Source organism: Xenopus tropicalis, chromosome 1 (assembly GCF_000004195.4).
Source record: "Xenopus tropicalis strain Nigerian chromosome 1, UCB_Xtro_10.0, whole genome shotgun sequence".
Classification (NCBI taxonomy): Eukaryota; Metazoa; Chordata; class Amphibia; order Anura; family Pipidae; genus Xenopus; species Xenopus tropicalis.
The window spans coordinates 167,426,003-167,447,082 of record NC_030677.2 but is presented as its reverse complement, the minus strand read 5'-3'; positions in this window follow the sequence as shown (position 1 = coordinate 167,447,082).

Below are 21,080 nucleotides of genomic sequence, written 5' to 3'. Positions count from 1 at the left end.
TAATATTTCATATATTTCTAGACATTGCACTTTGTATGTTTTCATTATTGCCCAGTATGTGCTAAAACAATGTGACTTTCTTTTTCATGTGCTCCATATTTATTTACAAATAATGTATATCTTAATAAAAACGTTTGTACCTGTAATCCCACTGTTAACACGTTTATTTACATGCCTGGGACATGCATAATAATCAGAATTCTACTTAATTTGAAGCATGTTGCAGTATAAATGTTATAAACTTGGGGGGTGTTTTTTTGGATAGTGACACTGAGCTAAAGGGAACCTATCACCCTAAGAAATAATTCCAAATCCCTTTCTATCATATTATTTAAACAAATTAAACTTTACTTACACTATATAAATAATTTACATTTTATTTCCTTCAGTCTTGGAATTTGCAATCCCAGGAAGATGGCAGGCTCCATTTTGTGGGCACTGTTATTCAGGCAAGTTTTGTCTTATCCCAAAATCTTGTGTATTCAACCAATGCCCATGCACAGGCTGCACAGTGAAGAGGGAGGATGAATGTGAGGAGTGCAGTGGCATGTAGAAAGTGCCTGCTCAGCACCTATATCTGGGGCATATAGGCGGGGCAGGCCAAATACAAAAGACAGATTTGAATTTTAAATACATTTATTACAGGAAGGGATGTTTTAATTAAAAAAAATAATTTGGGTTTGATGTTTAATTTGCAACGGACTACTATTTCACATCTTTTTATGCCTAGATGACAGGTCCTGTTTCATAAACCAAAACATTCACATTTCTTAAAGATATTCTGTCTTGATTTTTATGGTGTACTTTTTTTATTACTAAATTACATTGTTTACATAGCAGATACTTCACTCTATTATTTATAATTTTATTCTTGAACCAACAAATGTATTTTTTTTTATTGCCAGTTCTACACATTAGAACTGCTTTCAGGTAACCTATTGTTTCTCCTGCTCCCATGTAACTGGAGGAGTCTCAAGACAGACTTGGATTTCTTACTGAGGAGCTGCTATCTTGCTACCTTCCCAAAATAGGGTCCACTACAACCTAACAACCAGGCTGTGGCTTAACTGAGATACTGAAATAAAAAAAAAAGGAAGGAGACTGAACAAAAGGATTGCTAATAAAATGTAGCAATGACAATAAAATCATAGCCTGACAGATCAGTCATTTTTTGGCTGCCAGGGTAAGTGAGAGCTGGGAAGTAGAAGAAAAGGAAGGCAAAACATTTTTAAAAATATATAAATAATAAAAAACACCAAAAGTTAACTTCCCTTTAAATCAAAGGCTGAATCAGTATAGAAATTGGCACCCAACCTATGCCACATATAGATGAAGCTGACCTGGAGAAATTGTTCATACTATTTTTTTGACAAACAACTTTAATAGGGCAACAGGACAGTCATTTAGCGGCAGAACACTGATGGTGTATATATGATTGCTTCTGTACTATAATTTCAGAATCACTTTAAATGCTAAATGATGTATTGCTGAATACACTGCACACATTACTGTCAGCCTGTGACCCAATTTGCATATAAAATCTGACTGTTATTTTCTAATTTTGTAGGGATATGATTTTTCTATCTTTTGGTTGACCCTGAATAAGCATTTCTATAGTCTTGTACTGTAACGGTTTTACATAAATTCCCATATCACTTGGTTGCAGGCACAACAACTTTATTAGGATTTATTAGAACCAAAGTTGTAGAGCCTTACAGTAAATTCTCATTGTTCTTGGGAGGTGGATAAATCCCATACATGTTAATAATTGGCAGCGTGTTTAAAGTATGTAACAGACTGAGCTAGCCCTTGGTGAGTAAGTGATGGTTAATATCATGCTATTGCTGTATGCATACAGATTTGTAGGTTAACTTAATGCAACCGTGTTGTGTCATTTGCTTTTCCCCAGATATACTTACTTTAAATAAAGCAGGGTAAAATATTCTTAGGTCTGTAGTTTTCAATTAATATATGGTATTTTAAAATATAATATCTGCATATTTTAGGGTTTAGGCACACAGGCATAGTTTTGTTCACTATACTGGAATTACTTGGATTACTAAAATACTGTGGATTTTACCAAGATGTCCAATACCTGCTGATGGAAAGCAGCTCACCATCATGATGCTATCGCCACCAGACTATATTGTGATATGATGAATTTTAGTTTAGATAGAGATACAAATTTGGAGGATGGTAGATATTAACCAGAAAAGGCTTTCTGTAGAAACCAATGCAAGGGGCCTTGGTGCCAGGAAGTTGCCACTGCACCAGTAATGCATGCACACTGTGGCCGGGTAAACGTAAATATTTTCTATTCATTACATATTGTAACCTATAGTATATGGCATATACAGTAAGTATTGCTATCTGTGATCCTCACAGACTTAATTGGTTCTCACAGCATCACTGAACTCCCATCATGCCACAGTCTTTTCACGCTCCTACCATCAGGCAGGCGGTACAGGAGCATCCAGACCCGCACCAGCAGATACAGAGACCCACAAGCCATCAGGCTTCTGAACTGCTGACATTCTGCACAAACCAACACACAATCCCCATAACTACTGGACTCTTCGCAGTGTCACTTTAAGCAAAGCCACTTTAAATCCTCACTGCACCATTTCAAATATTTTATTGCATTTTTTATTGTAAATACTTGTACCTTTATTGCACACTTTTATTATATTTAATATTTGTATTTGTATTTTTTTTTTGCAATGAGGCTGTGACCACAAAATCCATATACAGACATAAAAGATCCTCTGTACTCACCAATTATCTATCTATCATCTATCTATCTATCTATCCATCTATCAGTCATCTATTGTTGTGCGCAGCACTAAATTTTAAACCATTAGGCAGGGGTGCAATAAGGCTGTGACCACAAAATTTGTATAGACAACAACAAGAGCCCCTCTGCACCCACCCATTATCAATATATATAGGACATTATACAATTCTGTGCATTAAGTTACCAAGATATGCCCCTCCTTTATGCAAAACAGGGGTTGTTTTTCCATATATTGCAATATACTTCAAGCTCTCCAACTATGTCAAAGTCATTCCCAGTCTGGCCAGTCCTACACTCACTTTTATCTGGTTCATTAAGAATTTTACTGTTTTATTATACATTTAACAAAGGGACTAATTTTACCTGCAACTTGCTTGCTTTCAAGGTTAAAACCCCCAAATGGTTGCCCTTTAATTAGCTCCACTGGGATCACCTGACTGTAGCTGGGAAGGGTGGGAGCTACAACATGGAGCTGGCCGTGTTTAATTTTAGGTGCAAACTTCAGCTTTTTTCCTAGCACATTTTCTTGATTCTCTATTAAGATATTAGAAGTTAGATGTATATAATTTCATCAGATCAGTTGTCTCTATTGATTTTCGTGGTGCCTCTTCCCACTGTTTCCCATCCTGCCTTTTTCTGCACTAAACCTTGGTACTGCCTTCCTTTCTTCTGAATACTGTACCCTTGTACCAAATCCCTGTAAAAACAAATTATCGTTATTCTGATTAAAATTCTGATTATCTGAGCTATGAATTAATATTTTATACCACCACTAACTCTTATTACCTTATAATGCAACATTGTATATATAGGACATAATGAAGGCAGTATATACCACTGTATATTTTAAGTCCCAGTTATTTCATTTATTTTCTAAATGTATATTTTAGTAACTGATAAGCACAAATTAAAATTGTTGTTTGTGATAGGATTCATATTAATGTTTTAATCTGCCAGGAGAGAGTTGAAGCAATCAAATAAATGGAAAGCTGGCATTCTTATTAGAGAACATTAATCTGTCCAATGACTGTAACAATTCATATTTCATTCTCCATGGCTGTACACAGATTTATCTTGCATTTGTAGGGAGTGTTTATTTTATCTGCTGACTTTATTTTATCTTTGCATTTTTGTGGGGTACTGTACCATATGCCTTTCTAGTTTATTTCTTATAGTTTTTTAATTGTTTGCTTATTCTTCAAACGCTTTGTAGCTTTCAAATGGGGGTCACTGACCCCAGCAGCCAAAACCTATTGCTCTGGCTACAGTTTAATTGTTATTGTTACTTTTTTATAACTTTCTTTCTATTCAGTCTGTCTCCTAGTCATATATCATTCTCTTATTCAAGCCACTCCCTGGTTGCTAAAGTAATTAGGACCCTAGCAACCAGATAGCTGTTATAATGCCAAACACTCACATGTTGCTGAACAATTACTGAAATAGTTAAAAAACTACTAATAATAAAGAACAAAGACCAACTGCAAATTGTCCCAAGATTATTACTCTCTACATCATACTAAAAGTTAACTCAAAGGTGAACAACCCCTTTATGGTTTGTGGCTCTCTAGGCAGGCAGTGAAAAGGCAGATCCGCTGACTTCCGCTTAAGGTACTGATAGACATAGCATTAGCCTGTCAGTGCACAGATGGAGTGGATTTTAGTGCAAAAATGCATACTGGTGGAGCAGCCTTTCCTTAGTCTACCTTACTATGCAGACGGGAAAATGCCTAGTATGCCACAGGCTTACAATTTGTGTCATCTTAGGTGTTGATTGGGTCTCTAGGGTTTATTGGGGTTTCATGGCTTCATTAGTAAATAAAAACAGTAATGTAACAAAAATGTTGTAAAAGTCATCAATGGGAAATATTTAGCAGAAAAGTGCATTTTACAATGTAATCTTCTTCACTGCACCGTTATTGCTTGATGGTGGCACATTTTATTTTTGGTGCAAATTTAATCACGTCTGGAAGAAGTTTCGTTACGTTACTAGTTTGACTTTTTATAGGTTCACTAAACATTTCTTAAATTCCAGGAAAGGAACATTCTCATAAAGGAAAAATATTCTTATCCTTTTATTATGTGTGTATATGTGGGGCAGGTGGCATAGAGTTGTTAGCCCCATTCTGTGTGAAGTTAATCCATAGGGCTCTTACAGACTAGCTTTTTTCCTGTGTTCCCATGTGGTGGGGTTTTCAAGCTTCTCACCCCAGTAGAAAACAGGTGTTAACACAGCCTGGTCTTTTCAATGACTCCCTACATCACAGAGAAGCACGGAATGCAGGGAAAACACATTAGGTGCAAGTACAAAATCATGGAAAAGAACATGTTGCATTGCGTACAGTTAAGGAGGAACACATGAAGCATCCGCCACAAGAAGAAATGCTTGTATGTAAGAGGTCACTATGACTTTGAAAGCTACTGAGCTTCCTGGCATGGATCCACTTTACTCCCCCTTATAATCTATTGGTTAGTAAGGCCAGTAATCACATTATGGCTGTGACCATGTTTAAATTGGTGGTGGGGAAGCTCTGGATTTGCGAATGATTTTAGCAACCGCAACCTACATCTCATGATCCACTGATCATTTTAACATGTAGTTATTACAGATGGTATCCTCTGATTATATACTTTGTTCTGTTGCCCAGGATGATGGCAGAGTTTAACTGACATGTTCCAACAAACAAACAGGTTGCATACAATAAATAACGAACATAAGTATTACTGTTTCAGTGCATCTGTTTTATTGTCTCCAAAGACTACAAAGTCTGCAATTAAAAAATAAGGAGATGATTTAGGAATGTAGATGCTAAATTTGCCAGTGCAGTGACCCTTTCCTTTTTTTTTTTTTTCATTTTCTTCCAGTAACCTGTTTAAAGCCAACGTTGACTGGTTTCCGCCCACTTTTTCATGTGCAATTTAGAACATAGTTGATGATAATGAACAGTGTCTGTAAAACTCTGGCTCTATATGAACAAGGAAAATAATAATAATTATTAAGAATATATGGGCAGCAAACAAAAGTGAACAAACAGATGGAGTGTGTGGTAACTAAACAATAGGTGCACCAGAGGGCACTCTCTGTAAAACAATAACTGTCTGTAAGCTGTTCTACTGTTCTGTTTTCTTTTGTACTTTAGAAGTAACATTTTCTGCAATAAAAGAACAATATCACACAGTGATGCAGGGATTCTGGGAACTGCATTTTCACAATATCTGTTGGCCTGCAGGTTCAACATCTGTGCAGCAAATCAGTAATAAATACATAATAAAGCTATTGTACCTTTTTATCAATAGTACCTTTTACCACTTTTCTCTCTATGAAGAGTTCTGAGCATTAATAGTTATTCCATTTCTTAAATGTTTGAAAAATCACCTTTATCTGTATAATGTTTAGGTAATTTGTTTTTGCAATTACAAGCTTACCACCTCAATTAAGGTCAGGGGGCTTTAAAGTATATTTAGTCTCCACAATACACTCCCACCAGTTAGTAGTAAGGCATATGCAATTCAACTATTGCAGTCCCCTAGTTATAATACTGTGAGAATAGCAGCAGGTTGAATTTACCCATTGAAAATCCACCCACTTTTTCTAACTCTGAACCACAGTTTGGGGACCCTAGTATTAATATTTCAAGAATGGCAGCAGTTTAAATGTATGAAGTCTATAGGTGAAATCTGATTGGCTGTTGCTGGCCCCACCCACTTTTCTAAACTTGGAATGTAGTCACCCAGTGACAAACTGTGCAAAGTTTGATGACCTTGACATTAAACGTGAGAATGGCAGCAGTTAAAATTTCCCCACTGAAAACAATGAAAGAAATGTGATTGGATTTTGTTGGCCACTTTTTCTAAGCTTGAATACGTAGTCACCCAGTGACTGACTGTGCAAAGTTTTGGAACCCTGGCATTAAACCAATAACCTTCAATATTTGAAATCTGATTGGTTGTTGGTGGCTCCGCCCACTTTTCAAAACTAAAACTGCAGTCCCCTAGTGACCAACTGTGAAACGTTTGGGGACCCCGGTGTTATTACTGTGAGAATGGCAGCAGGTTGGATTTCCGCCAAATCAATGGGTAAAATCTGATGGTCTGTTCACAGCCCATTTTTGGGCATCCAGCAATCATCATATTTTCATTCAGGCTGAGCCCATGACTATGTGATTCAAGTTTGGGGAGTGTAGCCTCAAAGCTGCAAGATTGGCAGCAGTTTCAATTTCCCCATTAAAGTCAATGGTTGAAATTTGATTGGCTGTTGCTGGCCCCTCCTACTTTGGGGTCATCCAGCAAATGTTGCTGTTTCATTTGGGGTGACCCCATTATTATGTTATTCAAGTTTGGGGGGTGTAGCTTCAAAGCTGTAAGTGTGGCAGCAGTTTGAAAATTTTCCCTGTCAAAGTCAATGGAAAAATTGGGGGGTTCAGAGCGGCGCCACAAAAAGACAGGGGGCCAGATCGCTTAGAAAAGCACAAGCAACCTGCTCCGCTATAGGGTGAAGATGTGTGGGGAGTTTGGGTGTCGTACCCCTAATACTGTAGGAGGAGTAGCGTTTAGAAAATAGGGGGCACTAAGAATAAGAAGAAGAAGCGGAAGAAGAAGGAGAAGAAGCGGAAGAATAAGCCAAAGTCGAAGAACAGTATGTTGGGGTTTTCAACCCCACACAAAAAGCGGAAGAATAAGCTGTAGAAGTCAAAGAATAATGTGTTGGGTTTTTTTTCTCAAAAAACAATTCACTAGGTAATCACAACTGCTAGGAATTCTGGAAGGAATTGCATGATGTAATTTAAGGGTGGGTCAAGGGTGGGTGCTGTTGCTAGGTGACAATCCTGTCCCTAGAACAAATATTCATAGGTCATAGATTCCTGCAAACACTTCTTTGTTCTACAGAGATTGCCATCTAGCAGGTGGAAGTTATTAATAATAGGTAATAGTTCCTCTTAAAGGGGACCTGTCACCCAGACATAAAAAGCTCTATAATAAAAGTCCTTTTCAAATTAAACATGAAACCCAAATTCATTTTTATATTAACACATCCAAACCCATTATAAAGGCAATTAAAAATCCCAGCTGTCAATCATATATTGCCAGCCCCGCCTCTATGCCTTAGGCATAGAGGCGGGGCAGGCAATAACTTTAGCTTTCCATTCAGCACTACCTAACTAAACACACCAAGGAAAGATCAATGTCTTATATTATGTCTAATTCAACCGCACTGCAGATATACCCTTCCAAGGATAAAGTCATACATAACAAAGGATTGAAAAAGTGTATAAGGGCTCTGGCACACGGGGAGACTAGTTGCCCCCGATAAATCTCCCTTGTTGCAGGCGACTAATCTCCCTAAAATGCCATCCCACCGGCGAGAATGTAAATCGCCGGTGGGATGGCATACGCGACGCCGCCATTTCCCCGAAATCCCAGAAGTTGCCTTGAGAGGAAACTTCCTCGGGGGTTTTTTAAGGGGAAATCGTGGTGCCGCAAATGCCATCGCACTGAGTTAGAAGCTCATTTAATGAACAATGAGATCAGGAGAGTTATCAGACACCTTTCAGAGGCAACGTGAGTTTGATATTCTACATGTATTCATAATTAGAATTGGCTAGCCTCTGCGTTAGAGACACTCCTTACAGTGTGTCATACAATCAATGTATTGTAACTTACTGATATACTAAAGCCACTGCAGAATGCCAAGTTTGCAAAGAGGAAATGCAAGAAATGTAGGTCAAATATTAAAGTAAGCCCAGCCGGATATACTGGGGCAGAGTTATATCCTTAGCTTTTTGTTCGTTTTTTTGTTCAGCGGCTTATCTGGTTTTAATTTTAGCAGCTATCTGTTTGCTAGGGTCTAAATTACCCTAGCAACCAGGCACTGGATTGAATGAGACACTGAAAGTTAAGATGAAAAGACCTGAATAGGAATCTAAGTAATAAAAAAGTAACAATAACAATTGCCTCACAGAGCCATAGCTTTATGACTGAAAAAACTGAACAGCAAACAATTAAAAAACTGTACAGGTATGGGATCCATTAACCGTAAACCCGATATCCAGAAAGCTCAGAATTACGGAAAGCCCATCTCCCATAGACTCCATTTTAATCAAATAATTCAGATTTTTTAAAATTGATTTCCTTTTTCTCTGTAAAAATAAAACAGTGCTTTGTCTTTGATCCCAACTAAGATATAATTAATCCTTATTGGGGGCAAAACAATCCTATTGGGTTTAATTAATGTTTTGTTGATTTTTTAGTAAACTTAAGGTATGAAGATCCAAATTACAGAAAGACCCCTTATCCGGAATACCCTTGGTCTTGAGCATTCTGGATAACGGGTCCTATACCTGTACAAAAAAAAAAATCAAGACCAGTCAAAATCGCTATGAATTGGCCATTCTATAACATATTAAAAATTAACTTAAAGGTGAACTGCCCTTTCCATTTTTTTGATGCAAGTGTCATCAAAATTGGCAAATGAAAGCTAGATTTTCATTTATTTGGACCATAAGAAAGTCCACACAAACTGGACTTTCTGAGTTTTCACCACTGAACCAACTGAATGGCTTCTTCGGTTCAACTAAGTGGTAGGGAATTCCCTGGCATTAAAACCCATAAGGGTAGTACAGTCACCTACATCCTTGTGACTGGATCACACTTTCACACCACTGTGAGGTTCAGCTAAGGCCTAACTGAATAAGCTGAATGGAATGACTTTTTGGGGATTTTCTCTTGTAAAAATTGTTGCGAGCCCCTGTTTAGTCTTGGCCTGTTCTCTTCACACAATCAATAAATATTGCAAGTTAACTTGATATGTTCTGATGCAGCAGAAGATCATCATGGGGCGGAAACTGGGTGAGCAACAAAGATGCACCAGTGGAACACAAGTAACTAACAGATACCAGGGCTGCTCCAAAAAGACATTTTGTTGGTCCCCACTGCAATAAAAAAGGACAGGACCCAAGTAAGCTTTTTGCCACCTTCTAAGCACAGCTCAGGTAAAAATATTTTGATGAAAAAAAGGTTTAGCACTGGTGTCAGAGTTTTCCATAAACGGCAGTTATAATATACTGGAGCCAGCAGGTGGTAGCAAAGCCATAAAAATAGAAAAAATCATAGCCTGCAAATTGAGTTCAGTTCCCAGCTGCAAATCAACTCAAATCTGAATAACCCTCTCAGAAAAAGAAATAATATTTTGTAAATGGTCTTATATTGTCAGTGATCTGTATAATCTCTTATAGACTGTTAAGTGAAGATGTTGTCATAGACGTGTGGTTAAAGCTGTTATTTCTGTAATATACACTGCCACATGTTGTGTTTTTTTCTCATGTTAACAATGCCAATGCCTGTCCTGAATTTGGCAAGGTAATATACACCTTTTTCAATAATGATTGTGATTTAGTTCCTGGAGAAGTGGCTGCTGGTACTAGAACAATACAAGACAGTTCTGTCAACATTTTTCAATGTAGTGGGATTATTATACAACATACTACAGTACATACTTGTGGGCTAAATACTATTATAAATATGGTGTGGTACGAAGAAGTCTGTGAGGCCCTATAATATGCCCATGGCAACAAAAATCTAATGGGGGGACACATTTGGCCATCATGCTTCCACTTGGGATAGCCTTGTAAGGAGCCAAAACCAAGTAACAGCCACCAGGGTACATGGCAGTGCATGGTTTCTTTCCCTTATTGTTAGTGATGAGCGAATCTGTTTCGCTTCGCCGAAAAATTAGCGAATCTTTCAAAAGATCCGCAAAAAAGTGAAAAATGTGCGAAACGGCGAAAATGTTGTGCGACAAAAAAAATTGTCGCCAACGGCTATTATTTTGTCACGCGGCTATTGTTTCGTCGCCTGCGGCTATTATTTGGTCGCGCGGCTATTATTTTGTCGCCCGCAGCTATTATTTTGTTGCGCGGCTATTATTTCGTCGCCCACGGCTGCTATTTTGTCGCGCGGCTATTCTTTTGACGCCAGCAACCATTCTTTTTTGACGCCGGCGACAATTTTTGGACGTGCGGCGAATTTTTTCATCCGTTTCGCGAAACAATCCGCCAATGGCTAAACGCGGAAATTCGCCGCGAATCCATACCTGGCGAAATATTTCGCCCATCACTACTTATTGGCTATCTATAATTTTTTTGTTTTATATCAATAAAATATAATGTTTTTTTGCACTTAATAAACATCGGACATTGATGTGCAATGGCAAACATGCACAGTACGAAAACTTATGATTTTTTTGTACTCCGATTCAATCGTACTTTAATAAATGTGCCCCTAAGTCTACTAAAAAAATCATTTAAATTTTAAGTAAACCCAATTGGAGTGTTTAACTTAGTTATAATCAAGTACGAAGCACTCTTTATCATTACAGAGAAAAAATACATTTTGAGAAATTAGAATTATTTGCTAATAATGGAGAATAATAATTTGCGTAATTGAGAACTTTCTGGATAACAGGTTTCCAGATAACAGATCACTTACCTGTATACAAATCTCAAGGTAAATAAGAGAAACCATAAAGTCAATAGCAATAACCATAAAGTCAATAGTAATAACATAAAGATTTGTCACACTATGGGGCTGATTTACTTACCCACGAACGGGTCGAATGATCGTAATGATCGGTACTTTGCGATTTTTTCGTTTGTTTTGCGATTTTTTCGGATTCTTTACGAATTTTTCGGATCCAATACGATTTTTGCGTAAAAACGCGAGTTTTCCTATCCATTACGAAAGTTGCGTAAAAAGTTGCGCATTTTGCGTAGCGTTAAAACTTACGTGAAAAATGCGCAACTTTTCGCGTAAGTTTTAACGCTACGAAAAATGCGCAACTTTTTACGCAACTTTCGTAATGGATACGAAAAACTCGCGTTTTTACGCAAAAATCGTATTGGTAACGAAAAATTCGTACAGAATCCGAAAAAATCCCAAAACAAACGAAAAAATCGCAAAATGTTCGTTTTCAAGTCGGAACTTTTCCAATTCGGGTCGGATTCGTGGGTTAGTAAATCAGCCCCTAGGTATATTCTCCTTGGGACAATAAATGTATGTAACTTGCACACCTGCATTCCACTTATGGACTAAATCCTTATCTGCAGGATATTGCATTAACTGTAATAAAAATATGAGGGCCTTGCTGTCTACACTTGGTTTTGCTTGAAATCTATTTTTAATTTGAAACTTAGCTGAGCTCTTCTGTGAATGCTACAAGCTCAATAACGTGCTTAAATACCGGGTTTGGTTAGAAATTCCACTGTTAAAAATAACATATATGGCCTATTTAAGACATGCTAAAGAATTGTGTGCTTTTTAGTCTTCTTTCCCTTCTTTAAAATTCTGAGACTAAAAGAACTTTTATTGTGAAAAAAAGATATTATTGTGTCATGCCTTCTTTGAACCACAGGGTCTTTTGCAGAATGCTGGTCATTATCCCATACACTTTTCTCAACCAAAATTCCAAATGTTGCATGTTATCAGTTTAGGCAAAAAATATTAAATTGTGTGCTTTTGTTGTAGTTGCTATTCCTTGTTATGGAATTAAAAAAATATTCCACCTTTTCCATTTAAACCAAAGCTTGCTTATTGAGTCTCTACATATATAATATGCGAGTATACACCACTATGGTCAAGCATCATTTGACATTAGCTGTTAAAGGATACACATCTATTTGAGATACTATGAACAGAAAACTCACAAAAGTACTTTCTACCATCCTCATACAGCACTATAAAACGTTATCATGTTAAACAATAAATGACCTGTGCTATAAAAATATAATACTCTTTAATCCCCCCCTGCAAACCAAACACTCATTTAAGCTATTCAGAAATAACTGTATATTTATTCATGCTCCTGCAGCTCTTTGTTTGCACCAATTCACCCATTTATTCTGCTGTAATTGAGTACGGTACATACATGAATTGCATGTATTGATGCATGTGAACCCTGTAGTGATGTGTGGGTCAACAAAATGACGACCCACACCCAACCCTAACCCATCCGCTTCAAATCCAACCTGACAATGGACCTCTACTAAGGGGGCGGGGCTGGTGTGAATCTATAAATAGAGACTTCCAGAGGTTCAAGCGGGCAGTGCAAGGTCGTTGGAAGAGGAAGAAGACCTGCCAATATTGTGCAAGTTTTGGTCTAAACCCCCCAACCCATGGGTCCCATGAATTTTGGGCCAGGCTGCACATCACTAGAACCCTGAAATTACCAACAGCCTAGATCTGGGGGTCATTCCAGGGTTCCCTTAATGGTTTGTGAGGTTACCTGACAGCTAACCTGTGCCCAGGATGGTAATAGAATTATTAACACCAGGTGCTGTAAGTAATGTAATTTGAAAGAAATGCTGGGCAATGTGCCAGCTATTGTGGGTGCAAAGGAGCAGTCACCCACAATTACATTCGGTTCTGGTGAAAAATACTGCATTGTGTTTAAAAAATGGTCATTTGCATCCACATTTTGCACTTTGCACTGTGTTTGTTTCTGAGTTTTGAAAACTGCACACTACAGTTAGAGTGAACTTCATAAAGAACAGTTTTAATGAAAGTATTCACAGTGGCTGCAGCAAAAGGAAGTTAAGGAGAAAAACTGGCCATTTTACTAAACTTGCCTGCAACATCGAGAATGGTAGTATAGACCTGGAAATGAAGTCTAACAAGACAGATCCCCAAGACCTTGAATGAGACAGAAGAGACAGAAGCAGACCCACAGGCTTAGTGGGAATCTTTAGATCTAGCACATTTCACAAAGACTTTTGTAATTTTAACAGCCTTTAAACTTAGAGTGTAGTCCAACAGAAGAATTGCTTAGCTAATATAGTTCTCCTATTGCGTGGGTGGCAAGATGAAGGTAAAATAAATCCTCCCTTTCCAAAAAAAAAAAAATACCAGTCTTAGGCATGAGATTTCTTGTAGAGACTGGTCAAATGAAAAATAAAAGATCTTTTTTAAGTTTTTTGATTGAAGAGTTCCTTAATTTCCAAAATAGGCCATGCAACTCACTCACCTTCTTTTTGTCTTTATATGATTCCATGTATCAGGCCAGGCCTTATCCTTCAGCATCATCCTTTCACATCCTCTGCTTTAGAAGTTAATTAATGTATAGCACAAAAAAACACATGCTAGGGAGGAAATCCAGATGCCTCCAGGAATATTCATAGTTAAATAAGCAATACTTTATTCGGTTCTATAAAAGCAGCACAGCCCAAGTAAGTAGGTGCAGAAACAGCTTCCACAAACAGTTTCCACAACAAGACATCAGTTTCCATAATAAACAGCTGGGTGGGATTAGTTAGGATGACACAGAATTGGAGCAGTGGTAATGAGTTTCTTAAAAATCTCAAAAACAGTCAAAGCTTGTAAGGTACAAAACAACTAGGTAAGATGTTCCAGGTCAAGTATTTAATTAATTTTCTATAAAAGTTGACAGAAGTGTTGTACAGACTCCCTGTTGGTTGGAAGGATTTCAAGAAATTTCTAGATCAAGGATTTAAGACATTTGAATGCCTTTAGGAGAAAGTATAATTCCTCCTTTTCATATTTATATTTTTCTAATTTAACTTGGAGATGATGAGGGCTGAGACAAGTAATGACCTTTTTTGTATTGGATGTAATGTTTTGCAAGAGAATAAGAGTATTTTCAGAATAACATTCAGATACAAAACAACCAAACAACCAAGACGTTGTGCAAAGCATGATTAATGAAATGTGTGAAAATTGCAAGGGAGTTATAGAGCCAAAACAGTATGACCAAATCCTTATAAGGGTTAATATACCAATGCAAGATATGGTACAAAATGAAACATTGACATGGGCCAGCAGTGGTTTAGATATTTAGATATTTCCTTTTATTATTGTATCTGCACTAGACCGATTAAGGCTAACTACTGGTTTGATTTACTGCATTGTTGTAAGCTACAGTAGACATAAAGTGCTGCTGACAAAAAGTAAGAGTTTTTTGTCATTAGAAGACACATGCATGCTGGGAAAGTTGACTTTGGCAGGGCTAGAAATTTAAAGTTATTCTACGGTATCATTTTTTAAAAATAGACCCTGCAGCACCATCCTTACTCACCCACAACTACAAACTACTGCATAGGATGTAAGAGATCAGGGTGACTGATAAGAACCTAACTGTAAACATTTCCTCTCTATTTATCACATTTAATTAGGGTTAATTTGTAGACCTGAAAACTACTGAGAGATAGAGAGCGACATTTTGTATCAACAGTTCTACAGAGGACAATTGTGTGACTATGAAGCAAAAAAAAGGTTGTTTCAGAGTGGAATAGTGAAAAGAGAAAATGAGGGTGTAATGCAGTTGTCCTTAAATTCCCTCCATTATTAAATCTGATGATCACTTGCTAGCATTCCTTGCTGTGCAATAAACACCTTCCTCCACGTTATACAGTGCTTTCCCTGTTAGCTGACGCAATAGGGTTGAGCATTTTTAGAGATTAAAAGCAGTAGAATTTGAATAGTGAAGCCAGCTAAGTAGGTGTAAATCTATAGCAGCTGTAGACCACAAAACAATCAACAGAGTCCAGATTTTAATATCACAGATAAACTAACTGTAACGACAATTTGACAGAATTGATCTGTACATACCATCCGTATTTTAATTAACGTTGACTTGGTTTTAACTTCCCACTCTGTATATCATATATTTATTTCAGGCAGCAAATTGGAGTGGTGCGGGAATCACATTTAAGTCACCCAGACTAATAAAACAGCTTTTCATAGAATAAGATGTTATTAGAAAAATCAAGAAATCCCCAGTAACACTCATGCCATTTAGTGGTCACTTCTTGTGGTAGAACATAAAAACATCAGTGGCCACTTGCAAAATAGATTGATAATACGGCAGTAAGCACATGACATTGATTAGTTGGCTTATTTCTAGGTGGACAAGTGGCCTTCAGAGCTTCCTATTTGGCCCCTCTGCAACAGCAAGAGATTTGTATCCTGACCTAGACAACAGCCACTCGTCTTTCAAAGCAGAGCATGCTTCCGACGTGGTAACATTTGAGCCTGCCTTATTTTAATAGTGTAGTATGTACTTATGAATTGTGGACAGGGAGGGGTAGAAGCTCCTGATGGCAATCTATGGGAACAGCTGCTTAGCTTTTGGATGAAAGAGGGGGAAAGAATAACATACAACCCCTTGAGTTTAACAGTTGGGCCCCATTGCTTAAGGCAGCTCCCTGAAAAACGAGTGATCATTTATAACCATAGTATACTTTGCTTGTATTTCTCACCGCTTTCCATCTTCTCATCTTCTCTTGTCTATGCTGTGCATCCCTATGGAACTAGAAGGATATTATCTCATCGTTTACTCAGCTATTACAGCGTGGTTTGGACTGCTAGATAGTGTGTGCTGTTCTTTTTTGTAATGTCTGATTAGTGTCAAACACTGTATACAGTTATTTTAATCAGACCTGGCACCAGTACAGTTGTTGAGGTAATAAGACTAACATTCGTGTGCACATATGTAAAGTGAACACTCTTTAAACAGCAATGTAGATAATTTACCCAAATCCTTATTTGTAATTTCTTAGTAGCTACATAAATGACTTAAACATTGATTTATTTTATATAACCGTGACCTCAATTTTGATGGCCTTCCTTTCTTGCAGCATTTACAGTATGTGTACCAACAAAAAAAAGGCAAGGAGAAAAAATCAGAAAATAAATATATAGCAGTGTAGGAGTTTATTTATGTGAATTACCCAAAACAGAACATATTCACCTCCAAGATGGTCCATGGAAATAACTATTTCCCTTTTAATAAGGGATAATAGGAAATAACCTTTTTGAAATGCATTGATTAACTCTCCATGAATCGTCACTTTGTTACCAAACAAGCAGATTTCTATAATGCAGATAAAATATCATGGTGGAAGCAATGGAAAATAGCTTGACACACTGAATACAATGCCAACATAACACAAATCCTTTAATATACTAAGGTTGAAAGAATTCCAGCCAGTATATAGACTTTCATTACCATCGGTACCAGTGGCAAACGTGATGTTAGACGTGAAGTTTGTATTTGTCTGTATGTAGCACATTGTCTTTGGTGGCTGGTTTCTACCTTGCTTAAAACAAACGGGTAGCACAGCCTGTTCATTTTTATGAGAATCTTATAGGTCTCTCTCACTGGGCCAGGTTCAGTTTGATGAGAAAAACTCATATTGTGGATTTCTCATAAAAAAATCTATGGAGAAATCTGGAACTGTATTAGGAGATATATTTTTCTGATCAAATTGTATTTAGTGCATTATGTGACCAGTAGTGACGAGTACATGTTTTTGACCCTTGCATTTACAAGTAGCATTAGATGATGTATAACATACAAATAAGATAAATTGGGTCACTTTTTTTTAACATTTGAAACACAGTTACATATTTGTGTGTGATTGTAAACTCTTGTAAGTAGGGCCCACTGATCCTATTCTTACTTTGTAAATAGTGATGAGCGAATCTGTCCCTTTTCGCTGAAGAATTTGGGAATCTTTGAAAAGATTAGCGAAATGGTGAAAATGTCACATAACTGCGAAAATATAGCGCGTCAAAAAAATTGTCGTTTGCACGCACAACAATACAAATTATTGTAAGATAAATGTGGTGCGTAATTTGCTGGGCTATATGAATAAATGATGATAATAATTACAGGGCAAGCTATAGGGGTGGATGAAGCTCAGATATATTGCAATCAGTGTGATGCCCCATTAAAAAATGATGGGTCCACAGCCTACAGTAGATCATATTAAGGTAATGGCATTGATTGAAGTGGCTCACCATGGGAAACACCATAGAAATCAAAAAGCTTAGTATTGTTGAGAAAGTTGGAGCACTGTTATGTTTCAAATGTGAATGTGGTTTCAATTCAATATAACTGGAAGCTGGTATGAGCAGGTATATTGTAATAGTGCTCTATATTGTTTACACTAACAGGCCCAAAACATGTCATGTGGCTGTTAGTCTGAATGAATGTCACTTAGCATTGTTTGTGTTTGTGATCCCATCTGTACTTCATCTGAAGGGACTGCAGCTGTTCTACTTGGGAACATTGACTGAAAAAAGTCCATATGATATTGCCTTCCAGGATACCTGGATATCTGATTGTATCACTTGGCAATTACTGTAAATAGATTGTACCACTTAGTGGCTATGACAGTTTATAAAATTAGAATAGAATAGAAAGTATTTAGAACACATAGGGTTTTAATGTTAAAAACATCTTAGCAATGAAGTTAATGACACAAACTATGCCCTCAGGATCCATTAAGGCCCATTAAGGAATTAAAAAAGTGATTAAGAAAGCTAAAGCTTGTAAAGCTGAAACAAAAAAAAATAGTCTGGTCACATTTCTTCCAATGAGTAGAAATTGCCGAATTACCTCTTCCTGCACTGAAATCAATGGAAAATGCATGTACAGTATTTACAAGAGGCAATTTACATCTTTGGCTGCATTAAAAACAATGCGGTGGAGCTTGCCAAATGATATCTATTATAAGAAGAGTTACTTCTCTTGTTGCCGATCGTGTTTCACACTGGTAATGCAATTACACTGCGCAGTATTTTCTCTAGGAAAGTTGAAATCATTAAACCAGTTTTAGTGCATTTCCTTTGGAACCTTGGAATACACTAACAGCAATTATTTATTACTTTGTTTTTTATGGGGACGCTGAAGTGTAATAAAATGAAAGTATTTTTCTCTGCACATAAGAAAAATGATTAGCTTATCTTGATATTGATTTAATCCTCTCAATGCTAGCACTCAACACACACAGCATTCACTGTTTCAATCAATATTTGCAGAAAATAAAAATTAAAAATGCCAAGATTGCCCTAGCTCAGTAAAAGATCATTAATGCAGAAAGTGCTATGCATGTGAATGGGGGCAAAACAGCTGCCATTAATATGTAATACACATAGGCCCAGATTCACTAAAGGGCGTTAACACGTAACACATACTTTTTGGTATTAAAAAATGCGTGATAATTAAGTACCGATTCATCAAAGTCATTTAGAATGCATTAAGACGCATATCGCAAAGCGTTATTTCTATCGCATTGCGTTAATTAGCGAATAGAAATAGTACTAATGCATGATTCACAAACACATATGAAGCCTTAAACACGCCAAAGCATCCCCTTTGGCATTTGCCACATTCCACATCTTTACCAGGACCCAGCTTTACCCAGCGCCATCTTCAAAGGAGACAAGCAAGAAAGAAGCTTCCCTTTCAAAGCTGGGCCGTAGGGTAGTTCCTAGAACACCACAGTGAAGGCACAGCGTTAAAGAGCTGGATTGGAGCCAGACAGTCAGAAATTTTATTTTTTAACAACTATGCAAATCAGTGTTAGAGTTTAGGGTTGATACCACTTGGGAACTAGTATTAATAAAGCTGTTTCTAAGTGGTTTCAATGTAAATATACATTTTCAACACAGTTACTATAATTTGTATTAATAATCCAAAGGGACTGCTGAATGGATAAAGTGAACGCCAGCCAGTAGTTACAGTATGAAGCTTTACCCCATTGTATTTAGATTTCAATAGCATTTGTGTTTTACACCTGTTATACAATTGCAATTTGCCAAATACAGACTGTTAATGTCACTAATTTGTCATCTTGAAGCATGTAAAATGTCACAAATGTCTAATGACATAATAATGACATAATTCACTACATTAGACATATCTAATGGAGTGAAACTTTTCCTCCTTAAAGGGTATCTATCATGAAAATAAAAATTTAATACAAGCTTCATCTGACTGAAATAAGATTTTTTTTAATATAATCAATTACAAATCCTGTCCTGTTTCAGAATTAACCAAGTTACTCTTCACTCCCCCCCTCTCATCCTTCATCATCTGTCTCTCTTCATTCTCTCTTAATGCAGTAGGTGGAGTCAGGTTTTGAATGACAGACTATCTATTTTACCCAGTTTTAATTTACACTGAACTATTCCTTTAAAAGCTTATTTTCATTTTTGTGATCATTCTCCTCTTAAAAATGATCTTCTTTAATGTACAAAACAGACAAAGGTACTTCTTGGTAGAAATTATATATCACAGTTCTTGGGTGCACATTATAGCCAGAGCTTTCTTTTAAGCAACATTTCTTTCTTTCTTGACCATTTCTTCCTTCCTGGCAGCACTGTTAATAGCTCCTCCCTTACATAGCAGGTACCCAATGAGAATAAAGTGAATAAAGGTAGACGTCCTGCCGTCGCTTCTAGTGTAGTTCAGTTAGTGCTCATCAACGGGTATCAGTCCCCGTGTTGGCTGTATAACTTACAATATATTTACAAGAACCTGGAGAGCACACTCAATTTGCAGTGAAGTAGTGAAGTTTTATTGAGGTGTCATATAGCACTACATGTTTCGGCTCAAAAGCCTTCCTCAGGTGCATGAACAAGTGAAAATGGCAAAAAGGGAATAAATACCCTCCACCCACCAACAAGTTTCACCAGCTCCACAGTGTGGCCAGGTGCATAGGTATTCAAGTAAAACAATTGTACTGCCATCTAGTGGCCTACTAACAGAGTAACACCTTAGAAATAATATCAAGTTCTTCAGTCAATTAAGTTGCAACAATAATGTATCCAGTCTTTTTGTGACAGTGTCCATGAACAACAGTGTATTCAATATTTGTAACAATACTAGAATGAAAAAAGGTTCTCCTACCAGACGTCGGTTAGGTAAAGAGATAATTCATTTCTGAAAGAAGTCCATCATATAAAAGTTCATTGCTGTAAGGATGAAAGGCATATTATTATAGGAAACATTTAAAGCTCAGGGCCTCATTCATACCCAATGGTTCCAGCGTATCAAATGTATGTATCCATTTTGCTTCTTTTTGTAGTAGCAAGCGTGTCCTATCACCTCCCCTCTTTGGGACTATTACATCTTCTAGAACCAGCCAACGTAGTGATGCCGGAGTATGTTTGTTTAAATAAAAGTGTTTTCCCACAGGTGTTTGTGTTTTCTTTTTTTCAGGGTCATAGATGGTTATAGAATATTTATGTTCACGTATTCGTATTTTAACAGGTCTGGCAGTCTGGCCTATGTACATCTTACCACATGGGCATTTTAGGGCATAAATCACTGATTCAGAATTGCAGGTGTGGTAGCCTTTAATAGGGATTTTGTTTCCTTTGTATGGGTGTGTTATAGAATCACCTTTAATGATAGAATTACAATTACCACAGCCCAAACAGGGAAAGGTGCCGTGTTTAGGGGGGCCAAAGAAACGTGTTCGTGTATCTATGA